The sequence below is a fragment of the Haliotis rubra genome, unplaced genomic scaffold, assembly GCF_003918875.1.
Source record: "Haliotis rubra isolate DU_JTF1 unplaced genomic scaffold, ASM391887v1 Scf381, whole genome shotgun sequence".
NCBI classification, from domain to species: domain Eukaryota; kingdom Metazoa; phylum Mollusca; class Gastropoda; order Lepetellida; family Haliotidae; genus Haliotis; species Haliotis rubra.
Window position 1 is genome coordinate 158,075 of NW_025767059.1, and position 12,245 is coordinate 170,319.

At 41.1% G+C, this 12,245-nt stretch overlaps 1 long non-coding RNA gene across 1 annotated transcript; it reads right to left on the minus strand.

Moving 5' to 3' along the window:
- Positions 1 to 4,840: 4,840 nt before the first annotated feature.
- LOC124286384 lies at positions 4,841 to 5,567 on the minus strand. Its single transcript, XR_006901025.1, has 3 exons — positions 5,539 to 5,567; positions 5,068 to 5,132; positions 4,841 to 4,885 (listed from the first exon to the last, which is right to left on the minus strand). It is a non-coding gene; the product is annotated as an uncharacterized LOC124286384 (long non-coding RNA).
- Positions 5,568 to 12,245: the final 6,678 nt, after the last annotated feature.

Sequence of the window (12,245 nt, forward strand, 5' to 3'; positions counted from 1 at the left end):
TCTCAGAATGTCATCTGAAGACTGAGCCATTCTCCAGTCTCGCTGTGTCATTGCTGTGAGATGCTGTCTAGGTGGATCCATATCTGTGACCTCTGGTGATATGGAGAAGGATAGTGACTGTATGACAGGGTGACCTTGCAGAGTATTGCATACTGCGCTAACTGACTCAGCTGGCATCTGGGACTGTGGATGGCAATCCTCTATTCCCGGGAGTCTGGAGAGTCCATCCGCATCTGCATTATTGAGGCCTGGCCTGTAGACAATGTCGAAGTTGTATGCAGCTAAAGCTGCCAGCCATCGGTGTCCTGTGGCATCAAGTTTGGCTGTGGTGAGTACATAAGTAAGAGGGTTATTATCTGTGTAGACAGTAAAGCTATTACCATACAGATAATCGTGGAACTTTTCAGTCACCGCCCACTTGAGTGCTAGAAACTCAAGGCGATGAGCTGAATAGTTACCCTCAGACTTGCTAAGCCCTCTACTAGCGTAGCTGATGACCCTTTTAATTCCTTCCTGTTCTTGGTACAGAACTGCACCTAGGCCACAGGTGCTGGCATCAGTGTGCACCTCGAATGACTTGCTGTAATCAGCATATCCAAGGACAGGTGGTGAAGTGAGAAGATCCTTGAGCTGACAGAATGCTGATTGTTGAGACGGTCCCCACAGGAAAGGTTTATCAGCATCTGCAGTTCTTGTATTTCCACGTTTCTTGGGTCTTGTACTGGGCATTAAGGAAGTTAATGGTTTGGCAATCTTCGCAAAGTCTCGTACAAACTTACGGTAGTATCCTGTAAATCCCAGAAACTTTCGAACTTCCTCAGGATTTCCAGGAATAGGCCAATCCTTGATCCGTTGTACCTTATCTGGATCAGCTTCTATACCATGTTCTGAGACGACATGTCCAAGACATTTGATCTTAGTCTTGAAGAAGGAGCACTTGTCTGGGGTGAGCTTCATTCCAGTGTCTCTGACTCTTTGAAGGATCTGTTGAAGACGCTCCAGATGTTCGTCATAGGTTGTGGAGAACACGATAATATCGTCCAGGTAAATTAGACATATTTTAAGGTGGAGTCCATCGAAACACTCAGCCATGAGCCTCTGATATGTTGCTGGGCTATTGCAAAGTCCAAATGGCATACGGTTGTATTGGAAAAAACCTAATGGACCAACGGTGAAGGCTGTTCTCTCCTTATGGCACTCTTCAATCTCCACTTGATGATATCCACTTTTCATGTCCAAGGTGCTGTAGAATTTGGATCCTGCAAGGGCATCAAACATCTCCTCTATGTGTGGCAGAGCGTAGGAGTCCTTTATGGTCTGTTGGTTAAGCTGTCGGAAGTCCACACACATGCGTAATTTTCCGCTTTTCTTACACACCAATACAACATTAGAAGACCAGGGTGAGAAGGAATGACGGATGACTCCACTTGTAAGAAGTTGTTGAAGATGTTCCTTCACTTCTTGGTACATGGCGGGTGGAATCCTTCTGTGCCTCTGCTTGAAGGGTCGGTCATCTTCAAGGTCAATCCTATGTTTCACTGTTGTCACATGTCCAATGTCCTGTTCGCCCGTGGAAAATACATCAAGAAACTGTGAAATGGTCTCCTTTCCAAGTCTGAGTTGTTCAGGCGTGACATCAGCCTCATTGAAATCCATTAAGTCCATGGCCTGTTGACATTCATCCTGGGTAGGTGTTTTGGCTGGGAGATCTTCAATGGAGACAACTTGAAGCTCGCATAACAGGGCTCTTGTTGGAATAGATACAGTCCTTGTGGTGACATTAGAAACATGAACTTGAACCATGATCTTTTCATCGTGATGAAAATCGACAATGGTTGGTGCAATGTCTAGATCAGGTGGAATAGCAGAGTTCTTGGTCGGTTGTACAACAGCACAGCACAGACTATAGGCTTGCACAAATATCCCTGGATAACCCTCTCAGTGTTAGGTAGAATGGTAAAACGACCATGTTCAGCACTGCGAACCTTACCCAACGAATAGTTATGCCTTGCCAGTTCCCTCTCTTGTAAGAGCATATTGCGGAATGCCATATACCATGGTGTATGGATATCAGCCTTTTGAAGGAATCGGCTTCCATACTGATTCTTGCATTCATCCATGTAGCAAGATAAAATATTTGTACCTAGCAGCACTGGGACTGTGGTGTTATACGGGGTATCAGGGACCACAAGCATAATGCAAGGCAGTTTAGCTGAGGTTGCACCTACACCCTGTACTTCAACCTCTATAAACCCATCATAAGGGAGATGCTGGCCATCTGCATACTCTATCTTCAGAATAGCATCTAAGGGCTGTAGGGGTGTAGCTGATAGATAGTGAACGTAAAAACTATGGGACACAGTTGACACTGTTGACCCAGTATCCAATAAGGCTCTCGCCTCTATCCCATTTACGAAAACTGTTCCTTCATTAGGTTTACCTATCAGGGTGGCTACCTGCTGACTGCTGTTGGGTGGGCGTTTGTGACCAAAGCCTATGGTTTGCCCCGTCCCATAGGCGTCTTCATGTTTAAAGAGAACTTGGAATGATCGAGCCTAACTCGACATCCATACTGTAAGTGTCCTGGCTGTTTACATCTGAAGCAAATAGGCTCTTGGGTGTCTGGACGTCTAGAACGATGCTGGTCCTGGGGGGTTCTTGAAGTTGGTTGATTCCACCTTTGAACCTGTGGTCCTGTCGGGGGCAATGACCAATGCTGCTCCTGAGATGGGTGTTGTGGATGCCAGTATGATTCTGACCCAACCACTGTATTAAATCCCTGATGGCAATGTGAGTATTGCCATGGTGTGCTGTTGTCAGAATATGAAGTGTCCCGTTGCTTCTTCAGCTCAGCAACTTCAGTTGTTAACTGTTTCAAGATCCCCTTGATCTCCTTCATTTCTAGATCCTGGACTGCTACAGCGGCCATATTGGGGGTTGCACCCTTCTTCCCAGTCCTTGCTCCCCTTTGCTGTAAGTCAGCCTCGGCTCGCCGAAGAGCTCGTAGAAGATCTTCATAACTGTTGCCCTGGTCAAATACATGTGCTGTCAGATCTCGCAGATCTGGTTTAGATCCTGACCATAGCTGGGTCCTTAACATATCACTCCTGGTCTCCAGTGGGATGGATCCCTGTGTTGCAGCCTGGTTCAGTAGGTGTTCGAGCCTACAATCCCATACAGCAACATCTTCTGACTCTCCCTGGCGTGCACCATAAAAGCATGCTAACAATGACTGGTTCCTGTCAACACTGCCGAAAATACTTTCTAACTTTGAGATGAGCTGTTTTAAATCAGCTTCTGGCCCTAGGCACATAGCAATAGTGGCTGCCTTCCCACGTAAAGAATGCTGCACAGTATTGGCAACAGCTTGTTGAGACAACGATTTGTTCTGTAGCAAACATTCAACTTGGTACTTCCAGACTTCGAATGAAGTCTCGCCCTTCTGTTCACCTGAGAAGGATGGTAACCTTGGGGCTTGTGTCAAGGTAACTGGTGACGGAAAACCAGAAGGAGATTGCTTCTGAAATTTTCCTGAACTAACTGCACCTTGAGGTTCATCTTCAGCCTCTACCTTGGCCTGAGTGTAACTCGTCATCCATTGTACTAAGTCCTCGGGGCTATCGGACTTGGGCCAGGTCTTGAGCGCCTTGAAAGCTCCAATCAGATTCTTTACTTCTTCTGGTGTTGGTTCAGTCATAGTGACAGAAACGAGGGAAGTAGTCAAATGTAAACGAAGAAAAGCAGGTGTGGTAACCGTATAGGTAAACGTCCAAATGTTCGCGAAATGAGCTGGCCATTTGACTTCATGAAAGATGGAAAATACCTTAGCTTGAGACAAAACAAAACAAAATCCCGAAACAATTAGGGCTAAATGCATGAGAAGGTGTTAGTTGTGACTGAGTGCTTGGGATGGTCATGAATTGGCTGGGGCAGCAGAGTAAGGGGACACCCATAGGGTATGTCGACTAAACCTAACACAACTACCCATTCGTATGGACCTCAACATCAAGCCAACAGAAGGAAACACAATTACTCATGATCCATGAAACCAGAAGCCTAAACACAGAGAGAAAAAAACATGACCATAACCTGTTGAACAACACAACACCTATTTATGATATTAAAGTAGTGTTGGTCTATTTACATGAATGCATAAATGCACTTTATTTGTTTTACTGCATGGAACTCAAACATTCATATAGGTTGGGTATTCTCATTCACGCACACAATCACCGAGGTTGAGGATTAAAACCCCACTAAATAACAGCTACGTTTATGGAAGTCAGTACTGAAGTGTATGAGCGCTCATTCTAAGTCTAAGTATTCACCACACATGCATGCAACAAGATCTAAATTGGCCAAGAAATATTGTGCACGCAGGCACAACCCGGGTACATGATATTCAGAAAAATGTACAAGCAAAAATTCAGAACATGTTCAAACATTGACTTGCATTAAATAATGAACATGTGTACATGAATTCCGTGTGTAAATAATGGTTCCTTGAACCGCCGTTTGCAAACGTCAAGTATAACATCAGCACAGATCTGTACATACAGTGTATAATATGTGTAGTTCAACCTACACTCAAGTGTCTCTATATCTGCAGGTAACAAGATACAAGTTGTATATATCACAGGACAAAACGCACCTCGCGTCACGTTGTTACCGTTGATCACGTCATGGTTCCGTGAGCGGTTGTGGATAGGATCTCGAATGTTGATGACAGCAAGCTCGCCCTCAAATCTCCAGTTAGGCCATTCCTCCCTGGGGGCTCCAATGTAGCAGGACTGCGTCAGTCACGCACAGACAACAGACGCTACTTTTGTTGTTCTTCAAGGGCCGATGATTTATTGGAGATATGGTATAGGTGAAAACGACAACCCTGAAACAATCAGGTGTGCAATATAATAAATGCAGCAATATACACATATCCAAACACAAATATACACATATAATTCGTACATATGTTATAACATTACAAAATAGTTGCTTCAGTAAACAATTACTGTGTACAAAATGTATTTCATTTGATATACATGACATATATACAACATATAAACCTACCAGGTGTGTGGGCCTAGGTTTATTTCACACCTGGGGACGCTGCTGTATCTGTATTAAATGTTTGCCTGTAGAGAAAATAACAATAATATATACAGACATGCTAATGATGAACATATACAAAAGCATTCTCAGCACTGATACAGTAATCAAACACAAACTTGGCTGTAGCTGAGCAAGATATAAAACAATGCAAAATAAGACCTCATTCATTCATTCATTCATTCGTGCTTATTTTCATTCACCCATTTATGATTACAAAGCTATACTTGTGTTCATCCATTCATCACATGCTCACGTGGTTAACCTTGCCTTTTAATAATCATGTTACTTAACTATAACATTATAATGAATGTAGAGTATTTATCACCAACTTCACAGTACTAATTTAAGACTAACACACACTGATACAACTACAAGTTATATCTACAAATGATATACATGAACAATAAATAGATAAAATATCCAAATTACCTTAGAATATGATCCAAAGATACGATCCAAAGGTATGTCCAGAAAATGATCAAGACATGTTGACACACTGAAGATTGAATGTGGAGTGACCACAAACCTTGTAAGGTGTAAAAGTGTAAAGCTACGCTGATTGCCCAAGCTGGCTATAAAGACAAAAGGACCTAAGTGGGGAAGGGCTTATGTTATTGTGCTGTGTGGTGATGATATTATATTACAAAGGATAATTTTTAAATGTCCACTTTGAAATTAAACTTAGCATCATTATAAACGATAGCTGACGTAACAAAGACACGATATAATCCTTTAGGGGAATGAAACTGGGAAGCAAACGGCATGTCATAACAATTTATAAATACATATAGTATCCAGTCCTGTCGATCTTCGGGTGGTCATGCCACCTATATATTTCGAGACATTTAATACAATGGCTGATTTAAGCTTTTCCATGGGTATCATACCTTTTACGTATCACAGCATAAACTTTATGATCAAAAGATGAGACATATTCAACACACATGAAAAAGCATAAAATATCTTTGAGATGACCCTTTGTGCATGTAGGCAGGACGTGCATTTCATGCCAGCTGAGCGACCAAATTGCCATCTATAGTCCGATCTATTGTTTTGAGCAGCTATTCGTACTTTTTCTAAGTTTTGCCCTATTTTACGAGTAAACATGCTTTTCTGGATACAGAGTAACAGCCTAAAAACAGTTTTTTTATATTTCCGACAGTACTTTAAAACGTGTGTATTAAACATTAAAACCTTTCTTAATAATACATGCTATTTATTTTGCCAAGAGTATCGAATTTTATGAAATTTCAAGAAATCGCGGGAAACAAGAGAATGCGACGTTTCGATACAGATTCTTGTACCGTTGTCACGCAGGCATGTACGGAAGCGCTGAAGAAACATGAGTAGGAGAATGTTATAGTGCGCACGATATAACATATCGTACACTATATCATATCGTGCGCACACTACATTACATCGTGCGCACACTTTGTAATATCGTGCGCACTTTCTTACATCGTGCGCGCACTTTCTGACATCGTGTGCACACTATATTACATCGTGCGCACACTTTCTTACATCGTGCGCACACTATATTACATCGCGCGCACATTTTAGTATCTCGTGTGCACGATATATAAAAATAAAATTCTCCTACTCATGTCCCTTCAGCGCTTCCGTAGGAATGTAACACGAGTGAGTGAGTGAGTTTAGTTTTACGCCGCACTCAGCAATATTCCAGCTATATGGTGGCAGTCTGTAAATAATCGAGTCTGGACCAGACAATCCAGTGATCAAAAGCAGGAGCATCGATCTGCGCAATTGGGAACCGATGACATGTGTCAACCAAGTCAGCGAACCTGATCACCCGATCCCGTTAGTCGCCTCTTACGACAAGCATGGGTTGCTGAAGATGCATTCTAACCCGGACCTTTACGGGTAGGGAACCGATGACATGTGTCAACCAAGTCAGCGATCCTGACCACCCAATCCCGAGCACCATCAACCGAGACCGCACTCAGTATTGTTCCAGTGTCCAGTCTGAACCAGACAATCCAGTGAATGTCATCATGAGCATAGATTTGCGCAACTGGGATGTGATGTCATGATACAATATCATGGATTGTTGTTGCTTCTCTTCCAAGTCAACAGTTTGACGTATTTTTATATATTTTAAGTGGCATATTGTAAGCTAAGGACATAAACGAATTAGATCCTTGGTTGGCATTTTAGAAGATGCTAGTTGATGAACACATAACATATCATATTATATAACATATTTTGAAATATATAAAACATATTAGTTTTACCTGATGATGGGGCCGGAACAGTCCCCGAAACGTTGTATCAAAGAATAAAAAGAAGATGAAATCCAGGAAATTCTTTATGTTCGACATATAAGAAATTTGAAATATAACTCGAAAAGCACAAATATAGCTCGTTATATCCGTCAGTAAGCTATATTTGTTTGTTCAAAAACTTGAAGTAACGAGAAAATACACGAACAACGAGTAAATACTTGAAATTTCATGTTTTGGAAAGTAACTTGAAGCTGAAAAAAATGTTTTATGCTACACAAGTGGTAGCAATAGGTTTTCATAATAACAGGCCTGTTATGCTGTTCAAGATACTTCATATACTTTAATAACAGGCCTGTTATGTTGTTCAGGATACTTCATATACTTTAATAACAGGCCTGTTATGTTGTTCAGGATACTGCATATACTTTAATAACAGGCCTGTTATGTTGTTCAGGATACTTCATATACTTTAACAACAGGCCTGTTATGTTGTTCAGGATACTTCATATACTTTAATAACAGGTCATTTCTGTTACCTTGGATACGGCACAACACGACTGATTCGTTACACTGCACATTGTTTTTTACACTGAAACTGGTATATACGCTAAATTCCAACAATCCCACATTTATGTAATATTTAGTGAGCAATAGGCGGATTTTAACACAATACATACGTAGGGATGTACACCTTGTAGTGGAGTTTGCCTTCCTATAATGTCGCGTCCTTGGATGGTGTATCCCACAAGGCAGTCATAGCATCATTCTCGATTTTGTTTGTTTGTTGTTTAACGCCGCACTCAACAATACTCGGCTGTCTGTAAATAATCGAGTCTGGACCAAACAATCCAGTGATCAACAGCAATTACCCAATTGGGATACGATGACATTTGTCAACCAAGTTAGCGAGCCTGACCACCCAAAACAGTCAGTTCGCAATAAGCATGTTCGTTATAAACGTAGTGTATTGCAGCTGGAATACATCATTCTGGTGTAAAACATCATTCTGGAAGGATGTCGTGGAATAGCAATATTCAAACAACATCACGGCGGGGGACACCAGAAATGGGCTTCACACATTGTACCCATGTGGGGATTCGAACCCGGGTCTTCGGCGTGACGAGCCGACGCTTTAACCACTAGGCTACCCCACCGCCCCTCATATTGTAATGAGTGAGTGAATACGGTTATACGCCGCTTTTAGCAATATTCCAGCAATATCGAGTCGGGAACACCAGAAATGGACTTCACACATTGTACCCATGTGGGGAATCGAACCCGGGACGAGCGGACGCTTTAACCACTGGGCTACCCCACCGCGACACACATCTTTTTGTAAAAATCAGAGATCAAGTAAAAATACAGCTGAAATTCCTTTATGCGTTTCTTTTTTGGGAGAGTATAGATTTGACTTTATTCTCTTTATTATTTTTTTGATAATCATAGAATATTTATTCAAATATATTTTGAAATAAATTTACATAACTCATAAATACTAAACATATTTACCATACATACAGTTCATGAATATTAGTGCATACTCACAAAGACATTATATGATCGTTTGCATACACACCCAGTTTCCTTTCTAGTTCCGTAATTGATTTGCCTCAACGTAAATAACTCCAACAACCAAGGATATGTTATCCTAACATGTTTTCCTACTTTCTCAATTCTAGTTATCGGTTTCTAAATTATCAATAGAAAACGAAGTACGGGAGTCATGTGTCAGCGATATTATCCACCTGTCCGGGATTTTCCGTTGCCCGGCTTCTACTTTCGGTTGACCAATGATAATGTGTGTTAATGTAAGTTTTAAGATAACATTTAATACCATCAGATGATGTTAAATGTTTAGACATTCCATCACGACAGCACTGGAGACATATGTGGAATCGAACTCGGTCTTTCAGGGTGATGAGTGAAACCGAACCCACTGGGCTCCGCAACCATCCCTCAAAGCGAAAATGCGATCAGATCCTCAGAGTGAATGGAATTGGATTTTACGTCGCGTTTTGCAATATTCCAGCAATATTACGGCGGGGTAGACTAGAAGTGGGTTTTACTCAATGTACCCATGTGGGGAATCGAACCTTCGGTGTGATGAGCGGATGCTGTAATCACTAGCCTACCCCGCCGCCCGAGAAACCTTAAGAATTAAATCTCGTTTGAAACACACTTCCTTGAATCATACAAGCTTTAAACCACAACTGCAGGAGTCCAGGGGCGGATTCAGGATTTTCCCTCTGGATCCGCGAATGGGAGTCTGCCAACATACAAGGGATAACGTATTTGTCTCCGGTAATTCTCTGCTGAAATTTGCATCCGTTAGCGATAGCTAGGCATGTTTCTCATCTCGACATTTTAACTCGTATACTATAACTGCTACCTGGTTTGCGTTACGGAAGGACGCTTCAGGCGTGGAAGGAAACTCATTAACAATCGCACATCGGCCACAATAGCTCCGTGACTTCCGCAAGGAAGATCTCTAATATGAAAGGATAAACCCGTTCAGTATCGTTTACAGACTATATTTTGAGGACGTAAATAAAAACAATAATAACAGATAATTATTAAAAACCTTATTCCTACTTGTGAATAGCTTTTAGGAAATTCAATACAGGTTGCATTAATACTAATATTTGTAACAATAGAAGTCCGACATTTGGCTCTGCTCCGTCTGTTTTAGTGAACCGACATTTATAAACATAAACTTCTGACAGTGTTATCAATGTTTTGACCGATGTTTTTGATCCTTTGATCACCAGATCAGACCTGAATTTACGAGGTTGAGTAATTATACGCCAGACACGAAAAATGCCAAATGGGAGTCTTTGTCAATTAATCAGCTTGCCGTTACCACTTACTATCATCTGTAATAAATTCATTAACTGAGCAAGTACGATGGGGTAACCTAGAGGTTAAAGCGTTTGCTGGTCACGCAAAACCCCAGGTTCGATTCCCGCCATCGGTACAATGTGTGAAGCCAATTTCTGGAGTCCCCCGCCGTGATATTGCTGGAATAGTGCTAACAGGGGCGTAAAACCATACCCACTCACTCACTCACTCATCAGAGCAGCAAATGCAGAACGCCAATTAAACAGGTGTAGGTTTATACCACTAAACACGGATGACAACAAGAGAGCAGTAATTGTTGCACTGTTTGCAATTCAGCAGCCCCCAAATTATGGTCCGCTGCTTTTTTGAAAATACGAAGGGGAACTTTCACTTTGTGGTGGTCGCCGTATCCTTCTGTAAATACGTGTACATACACATTTGGGGGCGGTGGTGTAGCCTAATGGTTAAAGCGTTCGCTCGTCACTCTGAAGACCCAGGTTCGATTCCCTACTGTACAATGTGTGAAACCCACTTCTGGTGTCCCACGCCGTGATATTGCTGGAATATTGCTAAAAGTGGCGTTTAACCAAACTCACTCACTCACATGCACATTTACCCAGCTGGTGCGAGTTTTCAGTTCTGCGCGATCAATAATGTGATTAATATTCACGAGCTGGGCCGGTGATACCTTATTACGCCTGTAAATACTGTAATATGATTGGATGTGTCCGGGAAAAGAAACCAATCAGTGTACTTCTCTTTTCTTTTGCTTTTACGTTTGACTGCGCTTTCAAGATTATCTAATATTAATATGTGGTATCCTCCCATTACTCCTACATCCCATTACCCCTACAGCTTATAACAACAAAGTTCACGGTCCAATGCACTGCTAATCCCATTCCTGTTACCTGTTACCTGGACAATGGACTAGCCAAACACATGAACACAAGATTTAATGTTTTGATTTATGGATTTAATTACACTAATAAATGAATATAATACACAGATATCCTCCTGGTCGTGACATGAATATGAACAGCAGGTCATGTTAACTTTTTTAATGTTAATTTTTGTCTTTTACTTCATTTCATCTTAACAAACTTTCTCTAACCAAGAACACCTTAATCCTTTCTAATTTGTATACACAACACTTTAATCGCTCCCATGGGTAAGTTCATTATGCCAGACAGGTAAATGCCGTGTGTTGTTTTAACTAATTGTAGGGGTACTAGGATGTAGGGGTAATGTAGGGGTAATGGGATACAACCTAATATGTCGTTGCAGTTATGACATATTAGCACCTTTAAAACATTCACCTAGAATTCACATAATCAATTAACCTTAATCACGGTTAAAATGCGGCAAAACACGTGCGCAATCTGGAAGATACACAGACAAGCATTCATTGATTGATGCTGCATTAGATATCTTGTAAAGATGAATCGACTATGGAACTTAAAGAATAACATATGTAAAACAGGATTGATGTTTATTTGAGATTTATTATGATGAAAACGTTTTGGGTTCGAACTAAAGACTAACCATTTACTGGGTAACACTACACTGTATTTCTTCTTCCGAAACTCTGCTGAACGGAGATCACGTCAATGGTATTTATTGTGATAAAAACTTTAACACTCTCCAAGTGTGAATGTTATTTTGCACAACATACGTATGTATGTGTTGATTGTTGAATATGTAACACTGAAATACGCTGGATAAGAACGACTGAATATCTATATAGAAGAGGTTTGTTTAAAATACTAAATATACACAATTTTTAACATATCCCAATATCACGATATGAAAGGAAAGTCATTCATGAACATTTCATTAGGAATCTGGGTGAGTGTTCACAGATTTCATGAAGTGGTACTGTTTCACATTTACTTTTTCAAGCTGTCACTGAAAGTCCGCAAATAACTATAAATACTATTCACGTTCACACGATTAGATCTATGCTGACGTCACATATAGTATCGCGACATGCGTGGGCGGGCAAGGGGCCTGGTGACGCTAAAACTAGCATCAAGGTACATGCATGTTTTGTAACTT